Below are 25,650 nucleotides of genomic sequence, written 5' to 3'. Positions count from 1 at the left end.
ACGAGATTTCCCAACAGAAGAAACACATAACAGTGTCAAAACTGCTTTTTACCACATCATGAGTTCAAATCTCCACTGGCCAGCTCTGGTCTTAAGCAACTTATGTATCTAGAAACCTCAGACACTCCTTTATGATAAGGGGGTAATGATACTTTCCCCACTGAGCTATTGTGAAGACTGAATGTGACACTAAACACAATGTGCTTAATAAGTGCCGAATCAACTGATATAGAGGACTCCCTGGATTGTAATATTCAAAGACCCACTTGCGGCATCCCCACACTGATTTCACTAAGTGCACCAGTCTACACTCCCACCAACAGTGGAGAAAGGTTCCTCTGCTGCACAGCCCCTCCTGCATTTGTCCTTGGTTGAGTTTTTGATAATAGCCATTCTTTCTGGAGTGATATGGAATCTCACTGTTGTTTAAATTTGAATCTCTTGAATGACCTGTGGTGTTGAAATTTTTTTCATATATTAATTTGCCATTTGTGCTTCCTCGTCTGAAAAATGTGTATTCATTGTGCATTTTTTGGTCTGAGTCTGAATTTGGGGACCCTGATTTTTTTTTCAGTTCTTTGCATGTTCTAGATAGAAGTCCTTTGTATGAGGGACAACTGGCTAAAATCTTTTCTCATTCTGTGTGTTGTCTTTTCGCTGTTAGTGATTGCTTTTTTGCTATGAAAACACTTTTTAATAAGATGAGATTCCAGTTATGGACTCTTTGTAATATTTCCCATGTGATCTGGAGTTTTTTCATTTAATCTTTACCTATGTCTGTATCATCAAGATTTCTACCTATTTTCTTTTCCTGAGGATTGAGTGTTTTTGTTTTAATATTTATTTAATTTTCTGATTTTATTTACTTTTTGTTTTAATATTTAGATCTTTGATCCATTTGCACTGTAGTTTAGTGCATGGTGATAGGCATGGGTCTAGTTTTAGTCTTCAGCATGTGGAAAGCCTGTTTTTCCAGCACCATTTATTAAAGAGGCTTTCTTCCAGTTTGGCTCCCCTTCTGGGTATTTTGCTGGAAGAATTAAAAACATCATATCATAGAGATATATGTATACCCATGTACATAGTAGCACAACTTGTAATAGCTAAATCTTAGTGACTACTTAAATGCCCATCAACTCAAGAATTTTTTAAAAAGTGTTTTTTATACAACAGAGTACTATTCAGCCATAAAGAATGATAAACTTGAGACTTTTATGGGTAAATGGATGCAACTTGAGACAATATTCATTAGAGAAATAAATCAGATTCACACATGTAAACATATAATCTCCTTGGCGTGAGAAACTGAAAGAATAAATAAGGATCAAAATATACAATAATTATTATGAAATGGGAAAAAAATTGCTCAAAAGCAAAGAGGAACTGGGGTAAAGGGTAAAGAAAGGAAAGGAAAAGGGAAAAATATAATTATACTAATAATTTCTCTTAAGTTCATTGAAAAGAAAGATTTGTGTTAAAATTGATCGGGGAATTTTTTATGCCCATAGCTTGTACTTTGAGTAACTACTTCAAAGAGAACAATGAGCAGTGCATTAACTATTATTACTCTCCTCTTACTTTGTTAATGAAATTTGGTTTTATCCTGGCCCAGCCACCTTTGCTCATTAGCGGAAGCTAGCAGTACGGCTGCAGCCCTGCAACCACACATCTCCCCGCAGTGTGGAGCTGAGCTAGGACAGAAGTTCTGAGTCACAGCTTCTCTCCCTGCTAGTTGCTCTTGCTGCTACTGACAGAGGACAGTGGAACATCTAAGCCTAACTGAAACTCCCTCCTCAAACAAAGGGAAAGACCAACTGGAGCAAAAGGAGACAGAGTCAATCATCAGGTTAAATCAGCAGCAAGCTGTTAGGAGTCAAAAATCCATCTATGTAGAGTGTCTTGCACCTAAGAATACACAAATATGGATTCACTTAGTCAACAGAAGAAATGGGAAGATGCTCCAACACAGACAATACCACCACCCACAATCTTACCTGCTTTGCTTAGGGTAGTGACTATTAAATACAGCTGACATTTAGAGGCAAAGGGGATTTATAAGCATCATATTTTGGTGATGAGAAGGTACCCCCCTGGCCTGGGGGGCCTGAGAACTGCTTAGCTATAGATATGAGTGAGATTAAGTTCACCAAAATACTAACTTACCCAGTAGGACCTCAAAGTCCTAAAGCACTTATAGGCTTAATTCATCAATCTAAACTCTAAAACATTCATTGCCATCCTCACTGATCATGCAAACCTGAGTTTGTTTTGTGCTTGCTTCTACTCAGTTAATCACCTGTAAATGTGTGTCTTGGTTTTGGAGCTGTGGTATGGCTCCCTGGAGGCCCAATGATTAGGTTCTTAATGGTCCTGCTTCGGGATGATGACAGTAATTACAGAGAAGGGGAGAAAACAAGCAAGAATCTCAGTGCAGAGTAATTCATGGAGCAAAGCTCTTGGGGAAATCTCCTCAGTTTAGAAACTAGATTCATGGCATTAACCCAGGAAAAACAGATGTTGAACCTTGGGAAAAAAGCATCCTTTGGAAGAAACTGTGGAAGGGAATCAGATACCATAACGTGTCAGTATTCCCCTTACATTTTTAAAACACACCCCAGGCAATGCTGGAAAAGACATCAGGATGGTGGGAGACTTTTAGCTAAATGACACTTTCCTCCTTCTAGGTTTCACCCAAATCCACTACACCAAAGCGCCCCTTGAATTTATACCTCCTGGCTGGGCATTTACTGTCTCTAAACATCACTGGGTCAAGATAAGAGTAGTCCTATCTTGTGGAATCCAAAGGAACTATTATTTACTACACACCAACAAGGTGTCAGAAACCCCCAGGTCATAATTTGATCAAGTCTGCTCACCTTGTGCTTAGAAAAGATTTCCAGTTTAGTTGAGAAAACTGAAGTTCGGTGAGGTTATATGCCTTGTCTATTGCCATCAGCTAATAAGGAACCTGATTCAGTTCACTTATTTAAACAACAGGTTATTACTGAGCATCTGGCACTGAAGATAGCAACATGGTGACACAGAAGTTTAGAGAGTGAGAGATTTGATTTAAGGGGGGCCCAGGACTATGCAGCCCCAAGGCTGGATATCCTTCCCAGTAGGGAGCATCCAATAATGCTGTTTTAAGGAATGACCTGAGCTTAACCTGAAAAGGGAAAGTAGATAGCCAGGATTGGAGCCTAGAAAATACCATTCTAGTTATGGAAAATTCCAGTTATGAATGGCAAGAGGTCTCCTTAAAGAATCAAAGGAGCTGGGCATGGTGCTGCATGCCTATAATCCCAAAATTCTGGGAGGCTGAGAAAGAAGGGTGGCAAATTTGAGGTCAATTTGGGGAACTTAGTGATTTACTGGAGCACAGTTTCAAAAAATATACAAAAAACAGACTGAGAATATAGCTCAGTGCCAAGGCCCTGGGTTCAGTCTCCAGAGCTGTAGGGGTAGGGTGGAGACCCTAGAGGAAGGGAGTGCTGGGAAAAAAATAGGAAGGAAGACTTGGCATGGAAGGGGCAGACACAGCTGGGTGGTGGGAGGAATTTCAACAAGAATAAGGTTTTGGATTTTCTCCAAAAGCCATTGCAGTGTTTTAAGCAGAGAAAAGTCTGAGCAGATGGTTTAGGAGACTCACTCTAGCTGCAGACTGGAGAATGGCAGAAAAGGAGTCAGACTAGAGGTGGGAGGTGGGCTAGGAGGCCGATGTTGGTTGAGTTAAAGACGGCAGCCCTCGGGAAGCTAGGAGGAGCAGAGATCCGTAGAGATGGAGAAGTTTGCAGACATCTCATTAGGAAATTAAACTGCTAGTCCTGGAAGCTGCTTAGATATGGTTGCTGACATGGGCTGAGAGGACAGAGCTTCAAAACCACTCAAGAGTTTGCTGATGAGGCCATTGGCTTGTGCGTGTCCCAAGCAGAGGGCAAAGTTTGTGCAGGACAATAATGACCACATTTGGGACTTGATGAATTTGTGGAGTGTGATATTGATGATGGTGGGTAGGCGGACAGCTGAGTCTGGAGTTAGTAGGGGAGGCCTGGTCTGTGGGTGTGGACTGGGAAGTAAAGGGCAACCAGACCTGTGGCATGGTAGGAACTCCTACCGGGAATATGGAGAGGCCTATTCCTCCTTCACAGAGCATGTGTTTGAGTCACTTCCTGTGGGCAGCAGAATATGTTCTTTGGATTATTTCTCTAGCTATGGAGTAGCACGAAGCCCTTAATGATTCAGGTCAAACTGAATACTCATAAATATCTTCCTCCAAGTCCCCTGCCCCAAGTTTCTGTGGAATGATAGAGATCCAGGAGCAGGTCATTATCCACAAACTGACCCAGATACAGTACACAGTGTTAGCTAGAGAGCAAATTTTGTTCTCCAAGAATCTGGAGAAAGCAAGAATTTCATTCTTAGTTTAATTTTTGGCTAAACTAGTATCAGCAGTGTAATTGTTAAATATAAGCTACTTAACTATACTATATTATAACCTATACTGTGTTTACTAAAATGGCTAACAGGTATATGGTGGCTTGAGTCCCCCCAAAGCATACCCTAGACAGGAACTCATGCAATTAATTTATTTGGGAAATGACCCCAGAAGCACAGTGGAAAAGAGAAGGAAGTTAATGTTAACAAGCAAGTAAGTTACCACCGTGGGCAGTTGGAGCTCAGCTCAACTGGGCAATCTGAAGAATACATAATTCAAAGGTTGTCTTCCCCAAAGCATCAGAAAACACAATATTTCCTCACGTACTTTCACCTTTTATTATTGGGCGAGCAGTGCTCCTGGGAACATTAGTTCCCAGGGTCAGACAGGTGCCCAAGGCTGAGAAAGCCCTGAGGTAGAGTGCCAATGCTAGCAGAAGCCTCCAGCAGGCCCTAAAAGAATGAGAGCAGAGAGAATCTGGGCAGGGCTCTGACATCCTCTGCTAGCTAGCAGAACAAAGCCTGGACACTGGGGGAATCTTCTGCAGTGTTAACACTACCTCCTTAGTATTGCAGACCTTTAACTGTCCCAGAAAAAACACAGAAGTAAACGAGATGACAGAGCTAACTCTACAGACTGGCTTAGGATGAGGTAGGGGGACCAAAATGTGACACATAGACCTTTTGACCCACTGCAAATTCCACCCCCCTGTCAAGCAACGATAGCCAAATCTGACTATGACTTGCTCATTATCGTCTAAGCATGACTGTGTTTGGATTCCTATGATGGAGAATTGTAGTCAGAATTTCTTGCCAAACATTAGTCAAATTGTTTTTAAAGGACTCAATCAATGATTAGCTTATGGTTTTTCAAGCCAACACAAATGCCTTTGTCAACTGACCCTGGCAAAACTTTTCCCCTGTAAAGTGTAAAATACAGTACTTAGTTGATTACAAAGCAGTGTTCAAACCCTTAGCTGTACATGAGTAAAGAATAGTTAAGTGTATATAATCCTCCATAATTTAAGAATGTAGCTGTTTCCATTCATAAAACTAAGTTTTTATATTGTTTTTCTTTTCTCTTCTACACACTGAGCTTTTGGAGAAAAAACTTTTGCCTTGTGCCAAAATGAAATCAGTAAATTTCCTTAGACTGTTGTTTGGCACAATTAAAAATGCTTAGTTTTTAGAATTATCTCTATCAATCAAGATAACTCATAAAGGTAAATTTTGCAATCGGTAATAATCAGCCAGCTGTTTCTCGTTTCAGCAAGATTGAATTTTAGCATCAGGGAAACACAGGAAGGTGGTGCTACCTCCTTTGTCTTGCCCCAAATTTTGCCTCAGTTTTACCAGAGGTTTTACACACCTTAGATTTTCCCTAAGATTTTTCATGCTATGGATTTTTAAAGTGCCCTGAAATGTCACACATTATTGGATTTTTTAAAGTGCAACTGCCCAGTTTAATAGAAGTGCATTTCACTCAGAGTTTTTAAATTTTAAGTCATTTATTTATTAAATATTTATTGAGTACCTACTAAGTGCCAGGTAATATGGGAAGCACTAAGGATATAAGAAACACAAGAGATCTTTTGCAAATTCCTCCCATTAGCTAAACAGTGCCTGCTTTTATTCACAGCACTTTTCCAAAGTGGCATGGCAGGGCTTTGGGGTTGCTCCAAGATTGATTTGAAAAGAAAGATAGAGTGGGAAAAAGAAAGAAAGAAAGAAGACAAAATGAGACAAAGACTCTGGCTTCTATTTCTTCATTTGAAAGTTTGGCTTGCAATTAGTCACTGTTTTATAAAGAATCCCTTGAAAACTTAGGGTTGCTTTTGGAGATTTTTTCTTAAAATTTTGAAAATGTAAATGCAATACCCTTCTGCTGAATGCAGAAAGGCATTTTTAGGATCACAAAATCATTCTTCACAGAAACAATAATCTACCTGTAGGAATGATTTGACTTCTCCGGAAAAAGTTTCCCCAAACTGCAAAGCCTAAGATGCAAAGAATATTACATGGACTCAACATGGAGACCAACACCATGTCTTCCTAGATAGCACCCTGCCTGAGACCCTTCTCTTAGAAGTCTTTACAGATTGGAGTACTTTGGGGAAAAGGCAGGTTGCAATGCTGGGCAAGTCATTTTTTTCTACTAGTGATTTTCTGCTCCGTGGGAATGAGATAGTTCACTGGAATCAGAATACTGGATAAAACTGGGCTCAACATTCACTGAATTATTGCCTTAACTATTTACTATCCTTGAACTTTATCATCATCCTCAAAGTCACCATTGTCCTCATTGATTGCCATTTGTGCTTAGCATTTTACAGGGTTCTTCTATTTTTCTTCACACATTCCAGTGAAGAAGGTGAGGCTGGGACTGTTAGGGATTAGCAGGGCTCATCTATAACTTGAACCTAGATCTGTTTGAAAGCAAAGTGAAGCCAAATCCTACTTCAAATAGCAACAATCAATAACAAGAGGCAAGTCAGGAAGGGATAAAAAATATTTGGGTTAGCATTTAATAACTCTGGAAAAACCATGAATTTGTGATTACATATAGAAATACAAGTTGAAGCATAGAAAATCTAATATTCATACTTATTTCTGGGCACTGGGAGGATGAGCATTTGTTGATTGCAAATACATACTCATTCATCTGTGCTGCATTTATTTATTTAGAGGGAGTACAGCTAATGATCCCACAATTGGAAGAATTTGGAGAGGGAGGGTATTGGCTGGGAGACTGTTTTTTATTCATTTTTAAGACCAGCATGTTCATGGGAGTGCACAGTACCCTGGCGTACTATTAGTAATGTTCCAATTTCTATTCATAGTTCGTTTAGCCTGATCTTGATTTGGGTGACCTAATAGTTGCTCTTAGTACTGTCCATGCAAAGAAACAAACACATAAATAAAGATTTTTCTGCATTAACATCTCCTAAATTAAAACTTCTTGAAATTTATACTGATAGGAATGGGAAAATTAAATTGTTACATATCGTATATTGAACAATGATATTTTCATAGAATTATTTCACAGGGGTTAGCAAAATTAAAAGATGTTTGCTATTTTAAAAAAACTCACTCCCTAATGACTTCCTAAGATAAAACTTTGTAAGTCCCATTAAGAAAAGTTCATATGGTCCAACATCTAAAATATACCAAACTCCTGAGTGGGAGAGGACTTTGTATTCCACATTCGCTTCTGTACTTCTAATATTTTGGGGGGGGAATGAAAAAGAAAAAAAGAAACTAACACCTTTTATAAGGAAGGGAATTTTAAGGAGGTTTATTTAAAACCATTTATTTAGAAGTTTCAGTGTTTTAGATATGTGACCTTATCTAAGATAGTAAATAATGTTTAGACATTGTGACATCAGAATGTCATATTTGCAAATTTTGTATATTTTTCAATTATCAATTAACTTTATTTCCTCTTACATGGCATTACCAGCAGCATATATTTTGTAAATAAAATATATCGTCGAACTATTTCTTAATTATACTATATTGTCCTGCATGAATATTTGGTATCTGTAACAGTCTTCTGGTAGTTTGAACCAGGTTCTAATAACAAATTGGGGTTTTTCAAATGGTGGCACAAATACACATTAAAATAAAACCCAAATACAGGCCAAGTCTAATGCAGTTACCAAATAATGAATGATAGAGGTCAAAGAAAACCATTGTTAGCATCAAGCAAATTTTGTATTTAAAAAGTATTCACTAAATAGATCTTTAAAAAAAAGAAAAAAAAAAACAAGAAAAATGACAGCTGCACACCATTGTTGCCACAGAAATTCTTTTTCCCTCTCTGGTCTTTTTGAGACATGGTTTGCATATGCATTTCAGGCTGGCCATGAACTCACTTTGTAGCCCAGGCTGGCCTTGAACTCACAGTGATCCTCCTGCCTCAGCCTCCCACATGCTGAGATGGCAGACCAGCACCTCTATGCCCAGCTTGTTTTTTGGTGCCAGGAATCAAACTCATGACCTCAACCTCACGTTTGCTAGGTGCTTGTGCCACTGAGCTAATCTACCACAGTCTTAGGACTGTCCCCAGTGCAGACCACCGCTGTTCTCGCTTGTGGACTCCCCTCTGCGTGCTGGCCAAGCTCCCCATTTTGTAGCCCCAAAAGAAATTTTTATCACAAAAGGACACAGAAAAGAAAATCACTTCCTCTTTCTGAGATTCTCTCCCTTTCCAATCGGCCTCCTCCTCTTATCAGAGTTGTGAAATTCAGTCAGGTAGCCAGAATTCTGTGTGTAACTGGGAACTGATAAAAGACGCACCCCCGCCTGGACCCCGCTTTACTTCTCCGCTCAGAAACCGTGAAAACCCAACCCCGCCTTTACTAGGTTTGTGCACAGGGTTTGTGCTCAGAGCAGGATCAGAGCAGGCTGGATGGGTGCGGGCTTGGCCAGACTGTCCGCCCTGGCCCAGCCGGTTCACCTCATTCATTCGTCCCCCGGTGGCCCTGGGTGTCTGCCGCGTGCCAGCCCTCTGCTGGGCGCGGGAAGGCAGAGATACACCCGGGCGCGCTTGGGGGACGCAGAGACCAAGCAGGACAGAGAAGAGCTTGCGTCGCGCGTTCTCCAAGGGTCCGATGCAAAAAGCTGAGAACCACGCGAGGTGAGCTCCAGCAACTGCCCGCGGAGTGAGATCCCAGCAGGGGATTTTCAGTCCACTTCTTTCCGGCTCTCGCAGTCCTCACTCTGTCCCCTCCACCCTGGCGACCCCCTGGCATCCGCCTGTCGTTCACTGGAATCTAGCTCTGCTGCCAGCTGTCCCGTAGACGCTAGCCCTGGACTCACCTCCCTCGGGAACCTTCCACGCAGCCCAGCCCGCTTTGCCCAGCCCAGGCCGGGTCCTGGCACGCGCTCGCCCCGGAGCGCACTGGAGCGCAGCTCGGGACACCCGGGAACCTGGAAGGGACCGGCGGCGTCTCGCCTCGCGGTGTCCCACGGGTGTGCAGAGGGAGCGTCCACGCCCCTCCTGTCCGATATATAAACTCTTGTCTCCCCGCCCCGGTCCGATCCCACCCCGCCCCGGCGGCCCCGGGCCCAGCGCGTCTCCAGGGAGAGGGGCGCAGCCTTAAGAGGGTGACAGAGTTGGAATGAGGGATCCTGGGGCTTGGGCTGTCTGCTAGGTGGTCTCCCATGCGGGACTCCAACCCTCAGCTGCCGACCCTTGAAGGAAACCGAGGGCTGGGAAACTGGGGCGCTCTCCCCTCCTGTGCGCCTGCAGAAGCTCAGGACGCTCCGACAGAGGTGCACCAAGGCGGCAACTCCACTCTCTCTGAGCTTCTTCCTGTGGTGACTTTGCTCTTGCCGCGCAGTCTTGCTAGAAAGTGTCTTTGGCGGTGGGAATTTCTGGCTTTTGCCGGGGAGGACGGGCATCAACAGGAGGTCGGGGTTAGAGGGAGAAGCAGGGAGGAGGCTACTCTAAAATCCTGAGTCCCAAGAAATTGTCCTCTACCCTGTCTATTCCCGGTCCACTCATTCATTCATTCATTCATTCACTCACTCATTTTATAAATAGTTGAGTGATTACCATGCACTATTATTAGGTGTCTGGGAAACAAAAACAACCAAACTGGGATCCTACTTTAAAGCATTAAAGGCCAGAAGAGTTTTAGCTCAAAATGAAATTTAGGCACAAAAACCAGGAAAACAGTGGTCTAAGCAAACGTGGTTGGGAAAGCAAAGGGAGTCCACAGTTCGCTGCGTTTTCAAATTTTGCTATTCGTTTTCAAATTTCACTATTTGTTGATATCCTAAGACTTTAAAGAAAGATAAACTTGTAAGTGGTAGAGCAGGGGGTCAACTTTGTAGACAGGTCAAAATGCAAGTTGTTTGCCATGAAATGGTGATTGCTCTGGAATGTGAGTTTACTGCATATCTCAGGCTAGTCACTGATTCCAGGTTTGGCCGAGTTCATAACAGTTCTCTCCTCAGTGGAGGGTAAATGGTAACACACTTTCCTGTGTACCTTGTTTGAGTGTCTTGGGTCATGAGGCTTCACAGTCTGGTTCTAGAGGTGGCAGAGCAGCACCAGGACAAGTTCCAGTTCCTTCAAAATGATGGCTTTGCACAAGAAGGCCAGGGAACATCAGAACAGCAAAAGAGCAACTATCAGTGTGCCTCAAGTTATCCTTGCTATTATCTAAAGTGTTTAAAATCACGTAATTCAAGTTACTGCATTCTCATACTGTATTGTTAGTTTTAAAAACTAGACTTCATAACTCAAGTATGCTTTCTGGTGTTTTTATTGAAAGTGATTCCTGGGTGTCAGCATTTCTAGGCAATCGCCAGCTCACTTAAAGCTATTTTTAAAAGTGTACTAGATGTACAAATAATGCCCCTCTATGATAGCCTCCAGACTGATAGAGGGCGCCTGGAAGCCTGTGAGTCATGGCCCACCCTGGAACAATGACCATGCCAGCCCAAGCAGGAAGGTTTGGGAACACTGCTTGAATCCCTTTGAGATGTACCAAAACATGCTAGCCAATGTCCTGGATCTTTTGATGTCCAAAGCAGTTTTCACAATTGGTTCAAGTTTAGACCAGTACCCAAAGAATCAGGCTATCTTCCTTTCATCTAACCTAGAGCAAAAGGAAGAAGAGAGGTTTTCAGGTTCTGTAACTCCCTGAAATGATCCCCAGTTTTTCTCATTGTGTAACACTTCACTTTTGGACCAGAGAAATGAAGAACAAATAGCCAGTGGTTTTTTTTCCCTCTTGCCATATAATGAAGCTTTTTGAAGAACATCTGTAATTTAAGAGAAAGTGTGGGTGTTATATATATTTGGATGGGTTTTTTGCAGCCCACGACAGTCTCATCAAACTGGTTGTTAATTATATCTGAGGACAAACTGGTTCATCATTGATAACATGAGCTCCAAGAACTCGTCCATTCATACTTGGAGACTTTGGGATAAAGCCAGCTACCATTACCCTGGGAAGATCCATATGGATTTGTGAAACATCTCTAGAATTCAACCCAGTTAGACCTTCACATTTTAGACGCCCACGCTACTGGGTGGCTTTCTATTTGGTCTTCCAAAGTCTAATCTTCTCCTTCACTCATCCTGCTCCATACAACTTCTACCAATTCATTCTTTTTTTCTGATAGATTCTTCTAAACCAAACATCTGAGAGCTTAATGATGTATAAGAGCTCCACTGCCTCAAGAGCAGAGCACTAACTCAAAACTCTTTCTCTCTCCCCATTCTTCCTCTTGCCCCATTTCCTGACATCCTGCCTCTCTCTCAGAGCTAATCATGATGCCAGTTCCCTAGTAATATCCATATTACTTGATCTCATAATGCTTTAGTATTTCTTTGCCCTTGTCTATTGTCTCTGCATTTACTTACTCACTTACTCAGCAAAATATATACAGATACTCCTCAATTTGTGATGGAGTTATGTTCCAATAAATACATCATTAGTTGAAAATATCACAAGTTGAAAATGCATTTAATACACCTCACCTCCCACATCATAATTTAGCAATACAGGATGCTGAAGATATTGATCCCCTAGTAACAGGAAGCTGCAGTTAACTACTGCTGCCTAACATGGTATCCTATCATGTATTGCTAGTCTAAGAAAAGATGCAAATTCAAATTTCAAAGTAATGAATGTATACAACTTTGTACCATTGTGAAGTCAAAAAATCAAAGTTGAATCATCAAAAGTTGGAGACTGTCTATATAATGAGAACTTACATTTCAGGGACTGCTAAGGGCAGAATCATTTTTATAATGGTAATCTTTCTAGATTTTAAAGATAAATTATATAATACATTTGACTGATGTCTTATTGGATTATTAGTATCCATTAACTTGTCAAACATGCATTAAACACCACCTATGCCATAGACACTCTATTTGACACAAGGGTGCAATCAGCCATAGCTTCTACCTTTGGATCCTCAGAGGTTGGTTGTGGAGAGGGATAAGTAAGCTGATTATTAATGTGACAAGGTTCTGCATAGACTGGACACCCTGGGAAGAACCCCACAAAGAAGCTGATGCTTTGCTAACACTGGGCCTGGAATTGGATGAGAAAAGTTGAGGAAGAAGAGGGACAATAAGGTGGAGTGAGATATTTGCATAAAAGCATGAGACTCAATGGTGGCTGGGATGAAGGGGCAGAGGGTGAAATGAGTTAGAGAAAAAGATGAGGAAGGTGATGGACGGGATGTGAGTGAATGGGTGAGTGAGTGGAGTGTAGGATAACTCAGGCTCCTGACTTACAACTATGTGGAGGATCATTTACCAAGATAGTGAATGTAGGAAGAAGAGAAGGTTTGGGGAGGAAGTGGAAGAAAAGTAATTCTATTTTGGATATTTGAGCCTTGTGTGTCATGGCACTACAGTCTGGACTTGCTGAGAGCAACCAACTGGATAGCACTCTGCACTTCTACCAGCTGCAAACTTCATGGGAAGGGCCCTGTGACACCCTCAAGCCATGCAGTGGAAGCTAAAAGAATGGAGTAAAGAGCAATCTAATTCATGAGAAGTACCCATAAGTCATGTGGATGAGAAGAGAACATTGGTGAGAAGATCCAACATGACCCAACAGAGCAGAAGTCACATTGGAGAGAATTGGGATGATCAACTAACAACCCAAGTAACTGCAAGCAGGGGAGAGACCTACACCCTGGGACAGTAAATCAATTTGAAAGAAGATACGTGTAGATCAAAATAAACATTTGGATAATAGTTAAAAAGAGACAGAACAGTCTGCCAGGGTTCCTACCCTCGCCCAGTCCAGTAACAGCCATCTTGAGAAATTCCCAAGTAGCTGGAGAGAACCAGAGTGCTACCGAAACTGCCTTGCAGGATGGACTTGGACTTGGACTTGGGCCTCTTCACTCCATCAGCCAAACACTGAGGAAGCTGCAGCCCTACAATATCCTTGCCAGTGTCCATCAAGGCAGGGGAAGCTCCATCCTCACTCACCCAACCTGAGGCAGTGAGAGGATAAATAAGTGAATGATGACTGCTCAGTTTACCCAGACAATTGTGCCTGCCACCATTTGGTACCCAACATCAGTACTGGACTCACTTAAGTCCCTATGAAGTGTCCCAAGAATGTCTGAGTCAATCCTGGGTACCTCAAGTTGATCCCATGCCTGCCAGCATCTCTGTCTGGCATACATCTAATACCAGAGCTGTTTAAGTCTGCGCCTGGCACCCCAACATTGCTTGAGTTTTAACCCAGTGCTCATTGCCCTGGGCCACTCCTGAACTCGGTGAAGACTCCATCTTGCATCCAGCACCAGTCCTCAGTAGCCTGAGCCTCAGTACCACATGAGTTCCTGGGCCTTCTGGAGTCCCCATTCAGTGCCAGGCACCCTTTCCTCTCCTTGGGGACATTGGAGTTGCCATCTCATACTTTGCCAAGTCCTAGGTGCATCTGGGTCTTGATTGGGTAGCCCAGAACTGTTGGAGTCTCCACTTGGCACATTAGTCCAGTCTCATGCCCACTAGAGCTGTTCCTGGCTTGCAGCACTGGCTAAAGTTCTGCCTAATCTGCTTGGTGCCCTGGGCTCACATGAGATCCCACCCAGCATCTGGTCCCTTCCCTGGATCTACTGAAATTTTACCACATCATTTCCAGCACACTTGGTTTCCCAGACTTACATAATTCTCCACCTGGTGTTTTGACCTGGTTCTGTGCCCACTGGAGTATCCATCTGGTACATAGTGGTGGTCCCCTATTGTAACCTTTTTTTCTGTCCTCCTCATGTTCCAAGATTACGATCTTTTGAAATGTTATTGGAATCCCAGTGAGTTAAATCCAATTTACCACCCCAGTGCAACTCCCAGCCAGAAAAAAAGATGCTAAGACATATATATATATATATATATATATTTATGGGCAGCCAAGGGATCCTAAGTCTGGTCCAGGTGAAGATTCACAGAACAAAAGGCCTTGATCCAGGGCTTCACCCAGAATTTATTGACTTGTGGAAAAGGAAGTGGCTCGAGGACGTGATGGTGAGAAATGGTGGGAATTACGTGAGTCCATGAGCTAGGCTCAGCTTAGATGCCAGAAAGCACCTCTGTAATGTGTAGACAGAAGAATATGCAGAAAGACCAATCTGCATAACTCAACTGGGATAGCAATTAAATGTTTAGGATACTGTTACTTCAGTTTCTGATGTGTAAACTTTTGTATCCTGTGAATTCATAGCCTCTCACTTTGAGGCTCAAACCCAGTTGACATTCCTGGAGCTATGTGGCTCTACCATCTTGTTGGGCTCAACAATTTATAGTGAGACACAATGTGAGGAAACAGGAAACTATCAGTTGGCTTCAAAGATTACATATCAGTACCTCAGTGAGCCCTATTTACATTGCTTAGAAGAAACTGAAGGGAGAAAGGAAAATAGCTTAGCCAGCTCTGTACATATCAGTACATGTAGACAGAGCTCAGTTTAACTACTGCTGAAACAATCATTCTGCATTCAAGGAGAGCTGTCCAAGTGATCTTCTATGGTCCCTAACCTACTGGAATCTACACCAGATGTCTCAGTCTGTGTGAGTCTTCACCCAGAGTCCAATATACCCCTCCTCCATCTTCCTTGGGACTGTGTCCACCTTGGACAGTAGCCACAGACAGCAGTTTACAGATTAGAAGCCCTTCACACAGAAGGCTCACCATCAAATACACAGGTTATAAAGAGGGGCAAAGAGGAATGTGACTTGTTCAATTAAAGAGTGCAGGCTCTATAGGAAAAACGTGCATCTGGAGATGCAAAGGGATTTTTTTTTAGTCCTCCCTTATTTTGATTCAGTTTTTCCCTTCTATTGGCATTTAAAATTTTTTTTTTTGGTGGAGTTTAGAGTTTTATCACCCATTTTATTTTTTATTTTAAAGAGAATAAAACCAAGCAAAACAAAACAGAGTAAAGCCAATCAAAACAAACCAGTGTAAGTGACACAGGACTTCAAAACAATATGAAATCAACAATGGTTACCATAATGCCTCCTGTTGTTTTCAAAATAGCTGCAGATACCTTCAGACATAGTAAAAATCAAACAGAACAGAACAGAATAGAACCAATAAAAACAAACCAATGAATACAATAAAGGATTTTAAAACAAGGCAATAGTAAATCCAAAATGGCTACCATAATGTATCTTGCTGTCTTTGAAATAACTGGCCATACCATAGGACATAACAAAATCAAATGAAACAAAAAAGAATAAAGCCTAACCTAACAAAACAATGAAAATGGTATAGGAATTCAAAACAAGAGGGAATTAATAGTGGATACTACCTTCAGAAGGAGACCCCCACAGATGTCACACTGTGTACCATTATCCTCTGAATAGCTAATCAGACTACTAGCCCTAGACCTGCAAAGTCAGTGAAACACCAAACACCATCAGCATCAAATTGCATTTCACCTCAGTAGCTCTCCTTCGAGCCTGTGTTTCTCCAGATCAGCTGGTCACATAACGGAGAGGGGAGGTTGGCTCTTCTTGTTTCCCAGCTTGGAAGGGGTTGGGGTCTGGCTGTCTCCCTGGCAATTACGGCCTGTGTATGGCACTGATTCACAGAGAGGGCTTGCTTCTTGGTGACTTCTTGTTCTCTTTCTCTGCAGTTTACTTATCATCCACTTTCTTCCCCTTTTCTCTCTCCTCACTTTTTGTTTGATTAAATCCTTCTTTTATCTGGCTTTTTTTTGCTTTCCATCAATGTTTCCTTATTATTAGTTTTCCTTTTTCTCTCTAGTGTAATCTCTATTTCTTATTATTTATCTTTTTCTTGTTGACTTTTCTGTTGTTATCAAATGCTACTTACTTTATTCTCCAATAGAATCTTCCATTTCCATTTTATCATCTTCTTCCCTCTTCTACTGCTTAATTGTTCAAATTCTATTTTTTCATGCTTTTATTCCCCTCAGCTTCTATCCTTGTAGTATAACCACTAACCTTCATGAATCTGCAGCTATTTATGACTAAGGATGAATACTATTCTACTGTCAATGGAAGTAAAATTCTGTTGAGTAAATATTTACTGTATATCAATATCTGGTTGGTCTTAAGAGTTTCAACTATAACTATAGATCTGATTTCTATGTATAAAGATGATACAGTGTTAGTTCTTAGGGTTTTTCAATGTTCAGTTTGTGTTTAATATTATTATTGTTGCTGATTTTACTACATAAAATCTACAATGACATAGTTGTTGCTATTAATTGATTTTCTTTGTAGAGATGTGCACACCAGCTGCCCTCAGGGACACTTCATGATGGTAAGCAGTGTGGGTCAGAGAAGCAGCAACCAGCCCCAGGAGAATCAAGAGCCAGCCCTGCTCCCACCTGCATGTGAGTCACCATCAGGGATGATTCTCATTAGTAACCAGAATAGGCCAGGAGAAGCAGTAGCCAATCCCACCCTCACACACACACTGTCCTCCATCAGGGAGCTTCCTTCAGGTATGCAGCTCGGACTGGGAAAAGCAGCAGCCAGCCCTGCACCAATACATCCCCTGGCCACCATCAGGTAGCAGTGGCCAGCACTGACCAGGAGAACCAGCCACTCAAGCCTTGGAGATATCAGCCAACATGAGAAGTGCCTTGGACTCCACATCCCACTTATCCAGAACACAGGAAAATGTTAAGATGAAGAAGCAAAAGGCAATCTCTGGCCTTCAACCCATGAAGAGCAAGTGCAGGAGATGCAAATATGGAAGAGACTGGAAGTGGCACGCCTGAAGTCTCTCTATGGCAGAGTACTCCACTGCATGTAAATACTACATTGTCTTTACCCCTTCATCTGTGGATGGGTATATGGGCTGTTTCCAAGATTTAGCTATTATGAATTGTGCTGCTATAAACATGGGCATACATATACATGCATATTTGCTGGGTTGAATGGAACCTTTAGTGTTAATTTTTAAAGAAATCTCCATATTGATTTCCATTGTACAAGTTTTCAGTCCCACCAAAAGTAGAGAAAGATTTCTTTTTCCCCTGCAGCCTCTCCGGTATTTGTTATTGTATGATTTCTCAATGGTATCCATTCTTTCTGGAATGAGATAGAACTGTAGTGTTGTTTTAATTTGTATTTCTCAAATGCTCAGGTGGTGCTTGGGGAAAGAGGACTGGGAGTTCCTTATTGAAAGGCAGACAAATTTACAATGTTAATGTAGTGAGAATGTGGCTTTGGGCAAAGTCTTCTGTGGCTAGTAGAAGGCCTGAGACATATATGAAGAGGTAAAGTTGTAACTTCAGTGGAGCCTGGCATTGAGGAGCTGCTCCTCTTTCCTAATGATAGCATGGCATTTTTTCCAGGGGCAAGAAAGCACCAGAGGACTCTGCTGGTGAGATAGACCAGAAGTAGGAAAGGGAAATGTCTACAGAACTGGAATTCTTGGTCTGTATTTCCAAAGTTGCCCTCTCTTTTCATCATTCAAAAGGAAATCTACAATGAAGGCCATACTTAACTGTCTTATGACAAACAGGAAACGGGGAGACTCAAAGACAACCTCGTATTGTGTCTCAGAGATTTGAAACTAACAATAAATCTAAGCTGATGAATTTGGAACTGTCATCACTGGAGACTGACTACTGTCCTTTTTCACACTCATTTTCAGACAGGGTGGGATCAAGTTCTTCTCCCGGGCTGGAAGGAGAGAGAGGCCAGTTGGGAGATAACTTGTGCTAAGGACTCCTCCAGTTAGTTTTTCAGTGGAGAACAGTACAAAGGCCACTGTCTTTACTCTTGTGTTCTATAGACAATTGATTTTGAAATTGCTCAGCCTTGAAATGGAGCAATTGATTTTCAAAGTCCACGTGCCAATTACTTACCCTGAGGATGCACTGAGCCATTCAAAGACAGATATCCTTTTTCAAACCCTAAGGGTTTTGAATCACCGTGAAGTAAGAATAAAGAAAGATATTTTTTCTCTGTTTAGACAAATAAATGTGAGGAAGCTATGGGCATGGGACCAAATTATTTTAATCCACTTGCACAATTTATGAGACGCCAGCTCATGTTAGAGGCCATATGGGCATAACAAGGATTCAGCAGACATTTTCTATATTTTCTTCTCAAGATTGAATGGCAAGTATTCCATATTTAAAGAAGTGGAAAAATAAGCGAAACCTATGATGAAGTAAAATTTTTCTTATCTTCTCTAAGAAGATCATTAGTTCTTATTGTCAAGCCAAATCCCAAGCTTCCAAGTTTGTCAAAGGAGAAGCAGTTCAATTTTGTGAATCTGACCACTGACCTCTGTGTTTATTTTGTTTGTGTGAATTTTCCCTTATCACTGCTGCTTTAATTCCTAGTAACTCACTGTGACCATTTGACCCAAAACACAACCACAATCAAGAAGTACAGAGCCCTAGAAGATTGCCCGAAGACTCAGGATATTAATTTAGAAATAACACCAGCAATGATTAGTTAACCCCATGCAATAGTTATCTTTTATACTTTAAGGAAATAGTCACAGCAACTCAAGGAGACTCTCCAAGTTTAGTTGCACAGCTACTAATTGTTGAAGCCAAGACTGAAACTCAGAAAATGAGCCAGGACGTGAATATGGGGTACTAACCAGCACCCAGTAAGAGGAGGAGCGTGATTAGACTGTATTTCCAGAGACAGCTGCAGCAGTGTCTCCCATGTCTCTGCCTCTGCAATTCACTTAAATGACATTTCAGTGCCTGTGTTCTAGGGATGAAGATGTATTGTTTGCCTCCCACTCTGACCCAAAGGGAGACCCTGAGGAAGGGGTTCATGTGCAAGTAGTTTACGTAGGAGGAAAACTTAAGAGAACCCTGTCGTTGGAGCAGGGACATGAGATAGGAAAGGGAAGGCAGCCAATGCATGCATAGAGGAAGGGAGTGTTAGCAACCGAGTTATCACTGCAGACAGCTGGAGCTGGGCCCCACTGGGAAAAGCTGGGAAGCAGTGCACAGCACATCCCAGCTGTTTATCTCCCCTTTTCCTCCATGCTGGTGGCTGACTGATGCTCCCAGAGGGGTGTACCCCCTGGTACCCTGGCTGCCTCTGGGAGCAGGCAGAGCAGGCCTCAGAAGCACAGGAAATCCATTTTGGACAGGGGAGGGGTAAAGAGAACCACTGATAACATCTGCTGGAGAGACGTTCAGTCTGTGCACTCGGGTCAGTGTGCAAGCTCTGAGGAGTATGCAACAGTGATAGCAAAGAAATTACAACACAATCAAGACTCAGATTGCCCAAATGAAACAGAATATAGAATCCTCTTGAGGTTTTATGCAGCCAGTTCCCGCAGTGGCCCCTGTTACTCTCTTCTTTGAGCCTTTGCTTTCCCCAAACCAGGCCCCCATATGGTTCCCACTGACCGTCTGTTCATCTGTTATTCACGGTGGAGGTAGGACTACATTTGCCTGTCTGCAAGAATATTACCTTAGCAACGTTTGCAGCCCTATTTGAGGAACATCAGCAGGGAAGCACCAGGCCTGTGTTGATCAAAGTGGCTGTATGATGTGCATGGGGCTTCCTGGGAATTATTAACCCTAATTGATGATGATTTTAGTTGAAAACGATTGAAAGACTGCATATAAAAATCTGGTTTAGAGAGTAATGTTTCCTTTATCTTCTAAAGAATTGTTTTCCTTGGATACATCTGAAATAACTCAGTATGTTGACTGAGTGCTCACCCAGATGACCAAATCTCTCTGATTATAAATAGCATAAAAGCTATGGGGAAATGTTTAAATGCATAATCTGAGCATCTCAATTGTATGTTCTTTTCACAAAGAAGTGGATTGATCTATCCCAGTGCCTTTTCCAAAATGTTCTTTTTTGGGGAATGTGTGACCTAAGCAGCAGACATGTATTGTAAGAAACTGACCCACGATTGCGGATACCAGCAATCTCTGGAGTAGATGTCTGCAGGGTTGGTGTCTTCTGAGCTCTCTCTCAGGTAGCTGCACTCTCCTGTGTGTCCCAGAGACTCCCCTCTGCACCTTTGGCCTAATTTCCTCTTCCATAAAGACACTAATCACATCGGATTAGGATTCACACAGATGACTCCATTTTAACTTAGTTACCTCATTTTATATTCCATGTTAAACAGGTTTGCTTTCCTTTTCAACTTTATTGAAGCATAGTTAATGAATAAATTTGTATCTATTTAAAGTGTCTGACCATGATTTGGTGTACATACGCCATGAGATGAAGCACACATTAATCACTTCACATAGCTATGTGTTTTGTTTGTGTGAGAACACTTACGGTCTATTCTCAGCAAATTTTAAGGATGTAACACACTGCTATGGATTATAGTAACCACCAGATCTTCAGAACCTACTTATCTTATAACTGAGTGTGTACATTGTGATCAACAGTTGGTTGCTCTGGCAATCACGTTCTACCATTTCTGAGTGTGATGTCCCTACCCACAGATTCCACATACAAGTAATACTGTATCATGCTGCCCCTTCTCTGGTTTACTTTGTTCAATGCACTGCAAACACCAGCAATTTTGTTTTATTTAGATGTCATGACATGAGGCTGAGGTTTTAGAGTTTATGAGAAAATCCATTGGTAAGATGCATGATCCTCTTTGAGGGCACATTTTATTTGAGGTTCTTTATCGCTTTCCAAGTATTTATAAGTTTAAGCTAAGGCAGATTGTATTTCTAAACAGTGAGCACAGATATTACATTTTCCAGGCTATAGTTTCACATTCATAATAATGACATTTCAGGATTCAGAGTTACACATAGAACAGCCAGGAGGTGTGATCACTCAGTCTGAAAGCTTGTCATCTGCTGTTATTTAAGGAGGCTGAGGACAGCCCTGTCACACATGATTTAGTAAGCACAATGAATTATATCAGAAAGCTATGGCTCCTACTCTGTTCACATCAACTCTGCAGTTATTTAAGAGACATGAAGAGGGAAATAACGAATTTGGAAGGAAGTTTGTTGTGCTAGGCACATAGTGAAAAGAGATCAGATAAATTTTATTGAAATATTATCACAGAGGAAGTCCTGCTCTAAACTTCTGTTCAGCCACAAGAGATGGTGTTAGTTCAGCTGCCTGAGTTAAAGTCCTATTTTACATACCTACAGGAGCAGAAATCTCCATTGTCAAAAAATGCACATTAAATCAGGATTTTCAGAAAGATATGATTCGTCATCAATGTTATAACCTAAGGCCCCCTAACTATTGCGCCGTAAGGTCTGTTCTGTATAAGCCCACCTGCTGCTTCCCCTCCCCTTCTCCCTTCACATCTAACTAGGTTAAGTTTTAACTTCCCAAAAGGCCACAAAACAAAGGCCTGAGGTAATAGCTCCTGAGCCCGTCACAAATTGTGTTAATTGCATTAGATTGTATTAGATTGTACTATTCTTCACAAAAATAGCTTCGTTATATTTGTATCATAGCAATACCTGTAACTTGGCCTTACTGTCTGTGTTTTCCTTTTCTCTTTGGATGACCTAATTGATATGTTAATCAATGCTCTCCTCTGTAAAGAATTGTAAAATCTTACCTAATTGATATGTTAACCATTGTTGCCCTCTACAAATAACAGTTGTGGTGCTGAAGTAGGGTAACTAAGGTTGTTAATTGCTGTTAGACTTCTCTATTCTTTGCTAAGAAAAACAAGATTTCTTCTTATCTAAACTTGCTAGTATGCAGGGAGACTTGCAATTGCCGTTTCTGCTTTGTAGTGCATCACACCCCCAGCCCCTTCCTTACATTGTGTGACCAGCAGCTGTTTGTGGATTTACAAGATAAAAGCACTGACTTTTAGCTGTGAGGGGCGCAGTCTCCAAATTGGCTCCTGGAGACTGTGTCACCAGGCCTGGAAATAAAGCCTTTGCTTCCCAAATTTTAATTTCTTGCTTCCTTGGATTTTATACCAGGGTCTGAGTTATCACAATCAACTTAAGAATAATTATATTCTTTTGGTGTAAGTTCTGAGTATTTTGATTTAAATTATAAATAGCAATCTCATGTTTGTAGCAGCTTTTAATACTCTAATAATAAATCAAGAAAGATAATAAACTGAAAACTTAAATGAACTTTATTTCAGCAGCAGCAGTAGCAGCAGCTGATATTATTCTGGTCTTCTTCCCGTGTCAATTATAGTTGAATAAATAGATGTAAACATCTCTGATTTCTATTTATTTCTGGAAAGCCTTTAAAAGGAGTGAGTTTTAGCATCACAAAGTTGTTCCCTCTTTGTATGCTTTTTCCATTCCATGGTCTTCTGTGTCTTTCTTGTTAATAAGCACTGGATACCGAATTTTCCTACTTCTTTCTCTAAAGCTTTGAAGAAGTTCAGCTATATTGTGATTCATCACATCCTTCTTTCTAGACTCATAGTGGAGAATTAAATTTGCACAGGCACGGGCATACTCCACACAGGGACTTAAGTTAGGGTTCTTCCAATTTGCTGAGTGCAGCTTCAGGGGGCAAAACCAGATTTTTTTCTGTACAGTAGTCCCAGGAGTGATGGGACAACATAATTATGACCATGTATGAAATCCTCATTTTCCTAAAGAATGAAATTCTCACTAAACGCATCCAAGATGTGAAGCTTTGTTTCTTATGATTTAAGCTTGGGGGTTGGTGGTCAGCAGTTTGCTAAGAGCAGTGCCTCAGAGCACTTTCTCTGTGCAGTTCATAATTTGCTGTGTAATTCCTCTCCAGCACACACCTCTACTCAATGTTGCAGCAGATTCCTCAAGTTAAATCTGACCTGGGGCCAGGTAGACGTGGAAACTCACGTTTCCTGCTGAAATTGTGAACATACATGACTTCTATGCTAGGAGTAATGGTAATAATCTAGGAATAAGTTCCACTCCTACAAAACAATTCTAAGAATGTTTCTTCTCTTCTCATAATGAGGGTTCTGGATAGTTTCTGCTGCTATTGTCACAAAGGGAACACTATGCAAAAGTGGAAGAATCCACAGTTCCCACTCTAAGGACTGTGAAAGGAGCCTGTGAATGGGCATTTGGAAATACATACTATGTATCATTTCTGTTTTTCTACGACTGAACTTTTTCTATATTTATGCTCACACTCATGGATGAAAAACTTTAAAACTTCCCAATTATCTAACCAACTTCCTCTTTCTACCTATAGCAATGGAGATCCAATACGGGCAAACAAAGTCTCCTGCTAGTCTGCGACAGAGCCAAGAATCAAACTTTATCCTCTGACCTCTCCTTTGTGCTTGCCTTGTAAGCTGCCATGCTTTGACATACATAACCCAAACCTGTCCCTTTACCATCCAGGAAATAGCCTTGTAAGTTACCAGTGATAAATATTTTATTGGGAACTTACTTAATTTCCCATAATCAAATTTACACCTTAGAAAGATGTAGAGTTAGCTATGTATTTTAAAATTTTGCTGATGTTTAATTTAAACAATCATATCCGAAATATTATTTCAAGATGAAATAATCTAAATTAAAATATTTTGCATTCATATATTTGAAATTTTTAAAATCTGTGCTGGGGATCTAGCTCCTTGGCATAAGCACCTGCCTGGCAAGGGCAAAGTCATGAGTTTGATCCCCAGTAACAACAACAACAACAGCAACAAAAATCTGCTTTATGTTTTATTATACATTTTTTAAAAATTTTAATTGATTGTAAATATCTTAAAAATATTCATCAAAAGTTCTGGTGTCATATTGCAAAGTGGTATGATATTGCACTGTATATAATATATACTTTGTATCTCCAAACACTAGAAGAAAAGATGTTGAATGTTTCCGCCATGAAAAAATGACCAATGTTTAAGGAGCTAGATATATTTAACCTAAATTAGACATTACACAGAGATACACATGTCAAAACATCATGTGGTGCCTGTCTTAGTGACTTTTCTTGTTGCTGATACAAAACACCCTACACTGAAAGTTAAAGGGATAAAGGTTTATTTACCTCACACTTTGTGGAGGTTATAGTCCATAATTGGCTGGCTCCAAGGCAGGGGGGCATGTGGCAAAGGGACAACAGTTCATGGTGGTGGAAGACAGCAAAAGCAATGAGGGACCTTAGCAGCATCTTTCTACCCCTTTTATAATCTATATAAACTACTGGGATTAGGGCAGTGTTAAGCCAATCAGTGAACTGATTTAATAATCACACACATCTTTAATTCCAGCATTGCATCACTAATCAATAACATACTATGAAAGAGTTTCACCTATCACCATATGAGGCCTTGGGAGGACACCCAAACACAAGGCATAACAGTGCCTCATTAACTATAACCCTCCTCCCCCCCAATTACAACCAGGTTCTAGTTCCTCATACTTTAAGAAATAAGCTATTGTAGGAGGTAATACACAGGGTGTTCTGTTTTTCCAGCAGAAACAATACACAGCGTGTTCTGTTCTTCCAACATAAATGATCAGCTGTTATTCCTTTGTTATCCACAGAAGAATAAAATGCTTTGATAAACGAGTGACTCTGACAGCTGGCTGCTTCACCAAAGGTCTGTGCTCCACCACCCATGTGTGTGAAGGGGAGTTATTGGGGAGCCAGAGACTGCAGTTTCCAGACTCCTTCCCATCTGTGAGCAGCCAAGTGACTGGTTTGGGCCAATAGAGATAGAAGTAAAGGTGAGGCTTTATTTCCAGGCTCAAGAGCTTAAGAAGCAAGTTTTATTTTCCTACCTCCTAACTCACTTTCCCCCATAGCGTAGCTGCACACCTAGGGGAAGGGCAGCCACAGAAGACAGAGGAACCACGCACCTTCCTAATGCCTCTGAGTCAGGGGACAGAGCCTGCTTGCTAACCACTGGGCTACAGATGTGAAAGACACTACTAATAAGCTAGTCTCTTAGCCATTTCCACACAACAAACCATTTCAAAGCTTAGAGGCACCAAATGGCAATCATTCATTTTATCATAAAACTTTAATGTGTGCAAGGACAATTGTTCTCACCTCCTCCCATCACCTGGGGCACAGATGCTAGAGTCTGCAGGGCTTTCTGTTTTAAATTGTCTTCATTAGTATATGTTTGTGATACACTGTGACTAAGCTCAGTTTGGGTTACTGAGGCGAGCACTTACCACATTTTTTTTACTGTTCTGCCCTCCTCCCACCCAGCCCTCCTCTCTACCATCTCTAGAATCTACCCCCACTACTTCTTAATTGTACTCTTTAAATAATTTATATTTTGGGTGTCTCATGTTAGCAAACCCATGGGATATTTAACCTTCTGT

The 25,650-nt window shown here is 41.3% G+C and overlaps 1 protein-coding gene and 1 long non-coding RNA gene across 2 annotated transcripts in view; one reads left to right on the top strand and one right to left on the bottom strand.

The window, feature by feature from the left end:
• The window catches only part of Col6a6 (collagen type VI alpha 6 chain), a 141,127-nt gene extending 131,696 nt beyond the window's left edge, over positions 1-9,431 (bottom strand). The window contains exon 1 of the mRNA XM_013159804.3: positions 9,256-9,431. The gene's annotated coding sequence lies outside the window, so the exon portion shown is untranslated. The remainder of the gene's footprint in view (positions 1-9,255) is intronic.
• LOC134476092 (uncharacterized) lies at positions 8,778-22,298 on the top strand. Its single transcript, XR_010047569.1, has 2 exons — positions 8,778-9,073; positions 16,676-22,298. It is a non-coding gene; the product is annotated as an uncharacterized LOC134476092 (long non-coding RNA).
• The last annotated feature ends 3,352 nt before the right edge of the window (positions 22,299-25,650 follow it).

Source organism: Cavia porcellus, unplaced genomic scaffold, assembly GCF_034190915.1.
Source record: "Cavia porcellus strain 051 isolate PalLab524CR breed Dunkin Hartley unplaced genomic scaffold, mCavPor4.1 scaffold_5, whole genome shotgun sequence".
Taxonomy (NCBI): Eukaryota; Metazoa; Chordata; class Mammalia; order Rodentia; family Caviidae; genus Cavia; species Cavia porcellus.
The sequence above is the reverse complement of the archived record's forward strand: the minus strand, read 5'-3'. Positions and strand labels throughout refer to the sequence as shown.